This window comes from Petaurus breviceps, unplaced genomic scaffold, assembly GCF_028583685.1.
Source record: "Petaurus breviceps papuanus isolate PSGF00001 unplaced genomic scaffold, PetGlider_PUasm1.0 138, whole genome shotgun sequence".
Lineage (NCBI taxonomy): Eukaryota > Metazoa > Chordata > Mammalia > Diprotodontia > Petauridae > Petaurus > Petaurus breviceps.
Genome location: NW_027185694.1, coordinates 27,396,282 through 27,408,233, shown reverse-complemented (window position 1 = coordinate 27,408,233; position 11,952 = coordinate 27,396,282). Strand labels below are relative to the sequence as shown.

The 11,952-nt window shown below is 42.8% G+C and overlaps 2 protein-coding genes across 3 annotated transcripts in view; one reads left to right on the top strand and one right to left on the bottom strand.

Annotated features, from left to right (window-relative positions):
* The window catches only part of UBE2I (ubiquitin conjugating enzyme E2 I), a 471,577-nt gene that overhangs the window by 129,341 nt on the left and 330,284 nt on the right, over positions 1–11,952 (bottom strand). The gene's annotated exons all lie outside the window — the stretch shown is intronic.
* Positions 8,625–11,952, top strand: part of LOC138177480 (zinc finger and SCAN domain-containing protein 31-like) — a 26,149-nt gene continuing 22,821 nt past the window's right edge. Inside the window, exon 1 of one of the 2 annotated variants that reach the window (XM_069108665.1) lies at positions 8,625–11,911. The gene's annotated coding sequence lies outside the window, so the exon portion shown is untranslated. The remainder of the gene's footprint in view (positions 11,912–11,952) is intronic. The other variant, XM_069108671.1, reaches the window with a different exon arrangement.

The window sequence follows — 11,952 nt, the reverse complement described above, 5'->3', positions numbered from 1 at the left end:
GCTTGAGCACAAGCTCCCCATCATTCCCCCCACCCCGAACAAATGGGGCCCCAAAATCTTGTGGTAAGGGGTGAAGATCTCTTCTTCTATGGCTACTTGCTGCTGAAATCGGATGTAGAGCTGTCCCTGTCCTAAGGGGTCCCATTTGAGAGGTCAGTTCTTAATATGCTTGATGCCAGGTCCAAGGGTGACACATCACAGTTGCAGACAGGGGGTGACATCCAGCTTAAGCTATCAGGCATCTACAGATGGATGGTACCAAGCCTGTGGAAACAAATCTAACAAACAAGGTGAACAAACAAAAAATCAAGAAGAAGCAAAGAGACAATAACCAGACTATTGTAGCCTCACTCACGGTAGAATAAATGAGTTAAGGGTACAATTTTGTAATCATCTTCTCCAGAATAAACAATAGTTACAGTGTTATCCTTCCCATATGCTATAATCTCTGCAGCCTTTGGAACATCATCTGGCTTCCGTTTTATCCATACTTTAGCTCCTGATTTTATTCTATCAGTAGAACCAAATCCTTCAGTTCCTGTGACAGTTATTTTGGAAGGAGGGTCAGTTTTTACAAGTGGCATTGTTTTACAAGGAACGATAATCACTTGAACTATCCTATCATTCTTGTGAATCTGTATGGGCCCTTCACCTAAATTCTGGAATGTTACAACAATTTCTCCTTGATAATTAGAATCTATTACTCCAGCCAATACATGTATTCCTTGAGCTGCTAATCCTGATTTGGGTAAAATCTGTCCAAAGTGATTTTTAGGGATTCTTATGCATATCCCAGTGGAAATTTTTCTTATTTCTTTTCTGTCCAACCAAAAGTCCTCTAAACAATGTAAATCATACCCCACCAAACCAGGTTGTCCTGGGTACGGTGCTGGGACATCTGGCCTCAAGGTCCAATACTCAATATTTGGGATCTTGTGTGTTTGTTGTTTTCTAATTTGCAGATTGGGGGTCATCATTCTGGCTAGAGGTGTACTTCCTCCCAATGGTCTATTATTCAAATTACGCAAATCATGAACAAATTATCCTTCCAATGTTGATATGAATTATTGGAACTTAACTTCCTCAACTGTTCTTTCAGTAATCCATTCATTCTTTCAATTAACCCAGATGCTTCTGGATAATATGGAATATGATATATCCATTCTATATTGTTTAGTATACAATACTTCTTCATTTCATTGCCTTTGAAATGTGACCCATTGTCACTTTGAATCTGCATTGGGGTTCCATAATATAGACTTATGAGATCTAGGGTTTTACAAGTGTTTTTCTGGGTTGCATTCTTATAAGGACAAGCTACTAGTACACCTGAATAGGTATCAACACAAGTACATATAAATCTGCATCCTTTATCCTGTGGTAGTGGACCAATATAATCTATTTGCCAGATTTGGGCTGGGACTTTTCCTCTTGCTATCTCTCCAGTTACTACCCGAGGAACAGTTCGCTCCTTTTCCAATTGACATATATGACATTCTTCTGCTATCTGTTTTAACAGTGAATGAGAGATACTAATATCTCGATCTTGTGCCCACTGGTGTGTGGCCTGGACCCCCAAATGGCCTGCTGTTTGGTGGACCCATTTTGCTAATACCGGATCATCAGTTGTTGTCAAAGTAGGAACAATACGTTCAGTAGCAATCTTTGCCAGTCGATCAGCATGAGCATTGTACTCACGTTCTGGTGTGGTGGGGGCCACGTGAGCATCTACATGAAAAACTGACAAGTCAGTGACCAAAGACATGTTCCAGATATCTTCCCATAATTCTTTGCCCCAGACTTGTTTGCCATGAATTTCCCAATTTTCATTTTTCCACATGGGCATCCATGTAGCTAACCCATTAGCTACCGCCCATGAATCAGTGAATATATGACACTGTCCTCCTTGTTCTATTTTGATGGCTTGATATACTGCCATAAGTTCAGCATATTGGCTACTTGCACCTATCCCAGTACTTTCCAAAGTCCTTCTAGTACATGGGTTATAGGCCACTGCTTTCCAATGTCTTTTTTGCCCCAAATATTTTGCTGTCCCATCAGTAAACCATGCATTGTCTCTTTTGTTCCTCAGTTAATACATCATATCCCTCATTCCATTTTACAGTGGACTGTACCAACTGTTGCTTGGCTCAGGGGGTGTGTCACTCCTCTCAATTTCTATGTTTGCTATAGATTCATGCAGAGCAGAGACTCCGCTTTTGCCTGTTTTCGCTCTATTTTGAATATACCACTTCCATTTGATTATACTAGCCTCTTGGGCATGTCCAATTCTGTGAGAAGCTGGGGTACTCATTACCCAGGTCATAATTGGGATTCCAGGTCTTAATATCACTTCATGGCCCACAGTCAGTTGTTCAGTCTCCACCAAAGCCCAATATGCAGCTAACAACTGCTTTTCAAAAGGTGTATACTGGACTCCAGATGAAGGGAGTTTCCTACACCAAAATCCCAAAGGTACATTTCGGCTTTGTTGTTTTTGCTATAAGCTCCAGTTTGCATAATCATCTTGTACAGTCACTTGCAATTCCACTGGACCATTTTGCATGGGCCACAAATCTAGGGCCAATTGTATGGCAGCCTTGGCTTCTTCAAAAGCTTTACTCTGCTCAAGTCCCCAATCGAATTCATATTTCTTCCGTGTGACTCTATATAAAGGTTTTAAAATCTGTCCCAAATGTGGAATGTGGTGCCTCCAGTATCCAAACAATCCTATGAACTTTTGGGCCTCCTTCTTATTGGTAGGGGTAGGAAAATCCTGAATCTTTTGTCGGGCTTGAGGAAGAATCTCCCTTAGTCCCTTGTTCCATTGTATACCCAAAAACTTCACATTCTGAGCTGGTCCTTGAACCTTTGCAGGGTTAATTTCCCACCCTTTACTTTTCATATGCTCAATTAGAAGGGTCAAACTCCTTTCCACTACTTTTGCATCTTTTCCCTGTATCATGATATCATCAATGTAGTGGGTAAGCTGTACACCAGGTAGCTTTAATTCATCCAACTGTTCAGCCACAATCCTGTGACAAATAGTGGGGCTATGTATGTACCCTTGTGGCAAGCGAGTGAAAGTATATTGTCTACCCTGCCAAGTGAAAGCGAAGTGGTCCCATTGTTTAGAGTCTATTGGGATGGTGAAGAAGGCATTTGCCAAGTCAATAACTGCATACCAAGTCCCATCATATTTCTAGATCCTTTCTATTAAGGTGATGGTATCTGGAACAGCAGCATACAAAGAAGGAGTCACCTTATTCAACTGTCTATAATCCACAGTCATTCTCCACGTCCCATCTGATTTTCTTACTGGCCAGACAGGATTATTCCATCTTGTGGTTGTAGGCACTAACACTCCTGCTTCAACATATTCCTTTATAGTAGTGGCAATTTCATCTTGCCCACCTGGCACACGATACTGTTTTAAAGTAATTACTTCAGAAGGTTCAGGTAAAGTGATTGGGTCCATTTTTAGTTTTCCTACTAAAACTGTATTAATTCCTATCTTCCTCACAGCAAATTGGTATCTTCCTTCAGGTAAATTCAGAGTCATGCCTCTCAATACATCTATTCCAATGATGTATTCAGGAATGGGTACAACAACCACAGTATATTCCTTCTTAGGTAACTGCCCAATTTTCATTGTTATTTTAACCTGTCTGGCTGATATTTCAGCGTCTCCTAGACCTGTGATGGTAATAGGAGTTCCATGTTTAAACTTATCAGGGTTTCCATAGATAAGTGTGGCCTCAGCCCCAGTATCAATCAGTGCCCTAGTCACAGTAGTTGATCCATTCTTCCAATATATTGTTAAACCAATATGGGGTCTGCAATCTCTTCTGCATATTTCTTTTATCTGGGCTGGGGCTTGGCCTATCTCCTATTCCCCCTGAAGGTGGGGCAAACTTGGATACAAAGATTCATATTCAGAAATACCTGCAGGGGTGGTTCCTGCTTCCCTGTTCATTCTAATGCTAAGTACCTTTTCTTGGTACAGCTTATGCAGCTCTTCAGTTGGAATACCATCTATTCTTCTAAAGTCCACCCCAGCTCTTAATAGAGCAGTGAACAGTTCCCTTCTTGTGGGTCTATTTTGTCTCTGAATCCTCTGGCTGTTTACTCTTCTCTCTCGAGGCAATTTGTCTTTTTCCCATTCCCCTAAATCGCTTAATTGTGAAATCTTATCCAGCACCTCTGAAAGAGGGTGCCCTATTTCTCCAATTAAAAGAGTCAGAATTAGGTGCTTATATGCAGGAGGAGCCGTCTTCACTATGCTATTTCTATGAGGAACTCCTAGGGGGGTATCATAATATGCATTTGCATCTCCAATCAGGATAGCAGTTTTCATTACCTCCTCCTTTAACTTTCTCATACAGTCTCTAAGTGAGTACCAGGGTCTGTCTCCCCTAGGCCACATAGATTCAGTTGGATATTGCTTTTTGCAACCTTCTGCAGCTAAAGCTAGAAGATTCGTTTTGTTATTTCCTCCTTGCATATGGTGATCCCTAAAAGCCTGGTGTACAAAAGGATTCTGACTGATACTTATGAATTTTAAACAGTCCTCATTGTCCAGTGTTATTCCTCCTGCGCCTTCATCAGTGATTCTTACTATCCAAGACACTAAAGACTCCCCCATTCTTTGGGTAAATCTACTCAATATATCAGTGATCTCCTGTTGAGTGAAATCCTCAATTATCTCCCTGGACTGTTTTGCCTCGGTGGTTCTCCTGCCTTCTTCTTCATATGGGGAGAGCTTCTACATTAGGAGACTCCTCATCTAACCTTGTTCCATTCTCCTCACACACATTCTCCTGGAAGCTGTCAGGGCAATTCTGCCCAGCCTGTACAAAAGCTGCATGCACATTCCTTCTGCTAGTTTTTTGCTTCCTTTTAGCTACATGAACAGTAGCTTGCTCCTGGACCACATGGGTCCCTCCAGTTTGCTCTTCTGAGTACTGTGACACAGAAGAATCCTCAGGCAAACCAGCTGACTCCCTAGCCATCCTAGCTCTTTCCTTCAGCAGCTTATCCCTACTTTTACACATAAGGCGATAACTTGTTAGCAGCACCCAGCCTCTCCTGCAGACTCCTGCCAGTTCTTTGCCTGGTTCTATGGGTATTGCTTTCAAACATCTTTCCAAATCTCCAGGTTCTCCCTCTTTTAGCCTTGGTTCCCAGTTTTCACAGGGCCCTGTGCTTTTAGCCCATTCTCTGGCTAGAGAGGAATAAGGCAAATCCTCCCATCCTGAAATAGCCATTTCTCCCTCTAAAGCCCCACTGCTTCCAAATAGAGGCCTGACATTTTGTGATCCCATCCTGGTCGCCAAATGTATCAATGCCATATTCACAATGCCTATAGAGATTACAAATATGCTGATATAATTATCCATCACAAAATACATCAGGTTTGCCATTTGGGGAAATAAACTAGAAAATTTATTAAGATACCAAAAGACTGAGTCCCAAAACCAGAAAGTGAAAGCCATCAGAGTAGTTATGACATTGGCACAGGTAGATAAAGTAGAAAGCACCCACATTCTCAAGCCTTTAAAACAGAACAGGCTACCTCAGGCAAAGGTCCTCCTCTCCCCACTCACAGCAACCACCCAGCGCCCTGGAAGCACGCTCCCAGCAGCTCCGGCCCCTGGCAGTCCTCAGCAGGAGTCCTAACTCAAAAAAAAAAAAAAAAAGGCAACCGCCGCCAACTGCCAACCACAGGACCGTTAGCTCGGCTTTTCACTTTCTCTTGCTCTGCTATGTCAGCATGTCCATGGGGCATGGGAGATCTTTAAATCCTATAACCCTTACAATGTTTTAGAACCAGAGGGCAAAATAGAGGTTGAAAGAATCCACTGATCACCTCCTGAAAAAGATCCCAAAAAGAAAACTCCTAGGAATATTATTGCCAGGTTCTGGAATTTGTAGATCAAGGAGAGAATATTACAAGCAGCCAGGAAGAAACAATTTGAATATTGTGGAAACAATCAGGATAACCCAGGATCTGGCAGCTTCTACACTGAGGGATCGAAGGGTTTGAAATATGATATTCCGGAGGTCAAAGGAGCTGGGATTAAAACCAAGAGTCACATACCCAGCAAAACTGAGTATCATGTTTCAGGGGAAAATATGGTCATTCAGTGGAAGAGAGGACTTTCAAGCATTCTTGCTGAAAAATCCAGAGTTGAATAGAAAATTTGACATTCAGATACAAGAAGCAAGAGAAGCATGAGAAGGTAAACAGGGAAAAGAAATCATAAGAAAATTATCAAAGTTGATCTACTAACATTCCTACATGGAAAAACAATAATTGTAACTAATGAAACTTTTCTCAGTATGAAAATAGTTGAAGGGGATAGAAATATATATGTCTATGTATGAGGGTATATGGGCATATGAGTAAATATGTGAATGTGTGTATATATGTTTCCAGGTATACATAGATAGAGGGAACAGGACCAATTTAACAGGAAGGGATGATACTTAAAAGGTGAAATTAAAAGGTGAGATAGGAATATAATGAGAGGAGATGGGGAGAGACAGAATGTGGTAAACTATCTCATATAGAAGAGGCAAGGGAAAATGGTTACAATGGAGGGGAAGAACAGGAAGGCAAAAGGGAATGGGTCAACCTTATTCCCTTTGAATTTGGCTTGAGGAGGGAATGAAATACACACTAAATAGGGTATCTCACCCTACAGGAGAGCAGGGGTAATGGGGATGACAGGGAAGGCAGGCTGAGGCGGGGGGGAGGGAAGTTGGAAGCACCCACTTTTGAAAAGGGAGGGGATCAAAGTAGAGAATAGAACAAGTGGGAGGTGGGATAGGAGGGAGGGAAATATAGTCAGTCTTTTACAATATATCTACTATGTTATTGTTTTGCATTAGTAACACATGTACAACGTATACTGAACTGTTTATCTTCCCAATAAAGGTGGGTAACAAGGGAGGAAGGGAATGAATCTGCAATTCAGTTTTAAAATCAAATGTTTAAATATATGTATACACTATTATTAATACTATTTTACATGTAATTGGGAAATAAGATATACAGGCACTGGGTCATAGAGATCCACCATGCCCTACTGGAAAAGTCAAAGGGGGTATGGGAGAAGATATGGGAGAGAGCAGATTGGAGGAGGGGATATCCTGTGGGACTGCTATTTTGGGGCCCTGGGTAGGGGAAAAATGGGGAGAAAATTTGTAACTCAAAATCTGGCATAAATGAATGATGTAAATCAGAAGTTAATAAAGCATTTGAAAAATGAAAAAAAATTAGTAAGAAAACACTCTTGATGAGATTCCTTTTACAGGGCAAATATTTTCCTAATGTCAAAACCAGGGAAGGATGTATGTATAGCTAGGGAGGTTGGTATGTAGGAAGCATGCTGAAGGAACTATAGAACAATATGATTAATGACTACTGATTCAGAAATTTAAGTAAAATTATGTGAAAAAAAAAACTATGGCAATTCATCCAGTCATTCATTATGACTTAGTTGAATTTGGATTACAGCAAGGCTTGAAAGGATGATTCAAAATGAGGAAAACAGTTGACACGTTAAATTTTATTGCTGTTTGTATTACACCAGATAATCATTTATTAAAGCTTTTGAACTTTGAAAGGTTTGTAGATATTTTTCATTTCTTAAACTGTATTGTTTTAAGCAATCGGGGTTAAGTAACTTGCTCAAGGTTACAGGGCCAGTTATTTCTGGGTGTGGTGCTGAGTATCTGAGCCCAGATTTGATCCAGGTAATCCCGACACTGGAGCCAGTGCTCTTACTCGCTGAGCCACCTGGCAGCCCCTAAGCAATTGGGGTTAAGTAACTTGCTCAAGGTTACATGGCCAGGTGTTTCTGGGTGGGTGCTAAGTGTCTGAGCCCAGGATTCGATCTCCAGGTCTTCTCAACACTGGGGCCGGTGCTTTTACTCGCTGTGCTACCTGGCCGCCCCTAAACTGTATTATTTTAAGGCTGTTTTTCAACAACCATGAAGGCTATGAACCAAAAAGAAAGTATTTAAAACTATTCACATTCCTCAAATCAAGACAAACCAGTTGCTAATAAAATCTAAGAATCTTCAGATAAAGACATAGTTCAAAATGAAGCCTGCCTATATTAGTATATAGGTGGTATAGGAAGGAGAAATCTTGTTTAGAGTAATTTGGTTGTTTGTAAATAATAAAAATAATAAAAATGGCATTCACTTCTATTAAGATAAATAACATAGGGGCGGCTAGGTGGCGCAGTGAGTAAAGCACCTGTCCAGGAGTCAGGAGGATCCGAGTTCGGTTCTGGCCTTAACACCCACACAAAAAAACTAGCCGTGTAACCTTGGGCGAGTTATTTAACCCCAAATGCCCTCCAAAAAAGGAAAAAAAAAAGATAAATAACATGGGGTGGCTAGGTGGCGAAGTGAAAAAAGCACCAGCCCTGGAGTCAGGAGGACATGAGGTCAAATTTAGCCTCAGACACTTAACACAAAAAAACTATCCATGTGACCTTGGGCAAGTCACTTAACCCCAATTGCCCTACCTTCCTCCCCTCTAAAAAGCAATAAATAAAAATAAAAAAAGATAAATAATATAACAATGTAGTATACCTGTGGGCTACACCTGGAAACTCACATTTGCAGTTTGGTTTCCCAAGAAGAAAGATTATCTCAGGTTCAAGGTACTCTGTGGGCCTACATGCCTAAAATTTTAATTCACGTATCTCCAATATGTGGTTACGTTGTCTTTAGAAAGCCAGATGACACAATTAGCTCAAAGCAAAGACAAAATGACATAGTAAGAACACAACATCTCCCTCATAACCTTGAGATGTTCTCAATTTATCTTAGTGTCAAATAGTATAATAAATTCTAGCTTATCTTAAACATCAAATTAGGAGAGAGAACATTTCACTTAAAATATACTTTTTTCTGTGATCCAGGAAAGGGTTACGTGCTACTCCTAATCCAAAGTACAGCTTTGAAACCTGCCTCTCTTTGATCAGTAAAGTGACCCTTTCTCTCTTAGATAGATCTGAGGGGAGTAATTTCCACCTTTTTTCCATCTCTCCCTCTACTTCCAGAACTTGGTCAGAATCTAAGGAAGGAGAGAGAGAGAGTTTTTTTTTTTGTTTTTCTTTTTTTTTTTTTTGCCAACAACCTTTTCTTTAAGAGAACATCAATCTTTCCAGTTCAGATACAGTTGTCAGAAGTTTTTTTTTCTGGCTGGCTGCATTTTAAATCTTACAAGGTGTAAGACTCTAAGATTTTCACACAGACATACAAACAGAACAGATAAATACAAACAAAGCATAGACAGTGAAACTTCATTTCTTGGTCCTCAAGATTATATTGAGGCCAGGCTCTATTACAGTTTAGTAGTCCCATGTGATGGGAGCTGGTGTTGAATGCCAGTAAGCCTAAGGAAATCCCCTCTATAGCCACATTCTTCTCTTCATTAGCGTCCCACCAGAAAGGATGAGGAAAAAAAGTGGGTTCCAAAAGAACTCCCTGAGAAATTCCCACAGAACAACCTCTGCCTTGAGGGAATTTTCCAGGCCACAAGGATCCTGGGCATTAGGCCCAGACTATCCAGTTAAGCCTTCCTGGGTACTTGAAGGATCTCCCAGCTCAGAGAAGGGAAAAAGATAGGATTACCTTTGCATTAGAGGGGAGTCAGAATCAGAGACTCTGTTCCATGTGACGTGGGGGTCAGAGGCAGAGACTTTGCCCACCCAGGGATGCCAGAAACTGTTGTGTTTTCATGATGTGTTATGGCAGAACAATCTCAAAGAATTCAGAGTCAGACCATCTCTAATCAAGTATAGGCATTTTTATTGAGATTGCTACCTCTCATGAATCAGGTTAAGTTTCAAGAGGAACCAGCAGCTTCAGAGAAAGCAAGATGGCTTTTTATAAAAATGCAATTACATGAACAGAAACTATGAATAATAAAAAAGGCAGGAGGGGTTTGTTAAGGGATTAGGTACTAGGGAAGGGGTCCCTTTTGTTTCCTCAACAAACACCCCGTGGTGCTGCTTTCTTATTGCCTAGCTATTGTGGTCCTGTGGGGTCAAGATGGATAGATAGGTATTGATAGCCCTGTCTGGAGCTAAATGGATGATGTGATTGTGGTTGAGGACAAGAACACACACCAGTTCAAATATGAGAATTTGATAGTTAGAAGCAGTGCCTATATTGAGTTTAGGAGTAGTGGCTGTATTAAGTCTGGGGGCCTGAAATATGGTTAAAGCCAGATTGTGTGGTTAAAGAAGACCCTGCCTACTGTTCAGTGGGGCCCATAAGGAAGTTAGAATGTTGGGGCTAGGGGTAGCTTTATTAGGATACTATTAATAATAATAGCAATAGGCTATTATTACACAGAATTATATGAAATTATATGAAACTGAGTTTCATATGGAAAGGTAGTTAAGAGATTCAAGAAGAAAAAGTAACAGGAAGGTGAGGAAAGGGCTAGTATTCCATAATAACTCAACTCTCCCCTCCCCCACAGCTGGATGATGGGTACAATGCCCAGACACATGAAACCCTGAATCCAAACCCAGCCTCAGACACTTACTGGTCTCTCATCCAGGGCAGGTCACTTAATCTCTGCCTGAGTTTTCTTATCCGTAAAATGGGTATAATAACAGCCCGACAGGCCCAGGTTGTGGTGTAAATGAGATACTATTTCTTTAGAATGGGCTTTCTTGGCACATTTTAAAACACTAGCTATTGTTATGGCAGGATTAATAGGAATAAAAGCTGCCTGGTACTGGGTGGGGGTGGGGTGTAGACAGAAAAAGAGAAAAAGGAACAGAAGAGCGAACCCGGGTAGTGAAGAAGTCGGTGCTGGAAGAACCCCTGCCCCCAGGGCCTGCAGAAAGCCGGGGGGCAGAGCGGGCTGGGTCCCAACAAAGAACCAGACGGACCTTTGCTCCCACGCCCACAGGGAGCCCCAGTTGGGCAGCGCGGGCGGGAGGGTCTGCTCCCGGGTGGCGGCCGAAGTCGAGGGTTCCACGGCCAGGAAGCGCTGCCTTTCCTCCCGCTCCCTCCGAGCCAGGCTGACCTCGAGCGGCGGCCCCCATGACGTCACCGTCGCGGGACCAGCCCGATTTTCGGACTACAAACTCCATCCAGGGCATCCTAGGCTTCATGCCCACCGCCATCTTCCCAGTGGGCAAGGAGGTAAGGAGGCGGGAGGGTGAAGGGAGGGGCCACCCTCTTCTAGGCCGAGGGGCAAGGACTGGCTTAACACGCAGAGCTCCAGGAGGACAATTCCCTTAGAGGGAGAAGGGCTTGAGCATCTCCAGCTGGTGCCCACAGGATGTCATGGAAGCTTGTACGAGTTGTCGCTGGACTACGATTCCCAGAAGCCTCCGGGGCCTCGGGACGTCCAATTCCTCCGACTACATTTCCCAGAAATCTGGGCGGCGCCATTCTCTGGGGAGCTGGAGCCAGCTTCCTTTCTGTGCTGGACTCTGAGCCTTGAGTTCTGTTTCTCAGGGAAGCGTTTGAGTAGTCGGCTTGGCTTCAGCGGTCCGTGTTGTGTAGACCTACGCCCTCTTGTGCAGAGCCAGCCTGGAGCCGGAGCATGGCTCCAGATGGAGTCACGTGCCTCCCAAGCCTGTCTCCATAGCAACCGCTTGACAGTGGTGCGTTTGTCTCCATCACCCAGAGAAGAACGGAAACCCGGCCTGGAGGTTCCGGGAAATGTAGTCTGGAAGCAGAGGTGCAGAGAGGGTCGCTGTGCTTAGAGGAACGCCGGGGTTGGGAGTGTCTCTGAAGTGGGCAAGAACTAAACCTCTTAAACCCAGAGATGATGTGGAGAACGACAGGTCCCAGTGTCCGCTGAGAGCCGTTATGTGCGAAGTCTGCGAATTTGGCCGTTGTGGTTCCTGGCCCCTGAATGGTATTGGGGGCGTGGCGGGAGGGAGGGAAAGATACAGTACT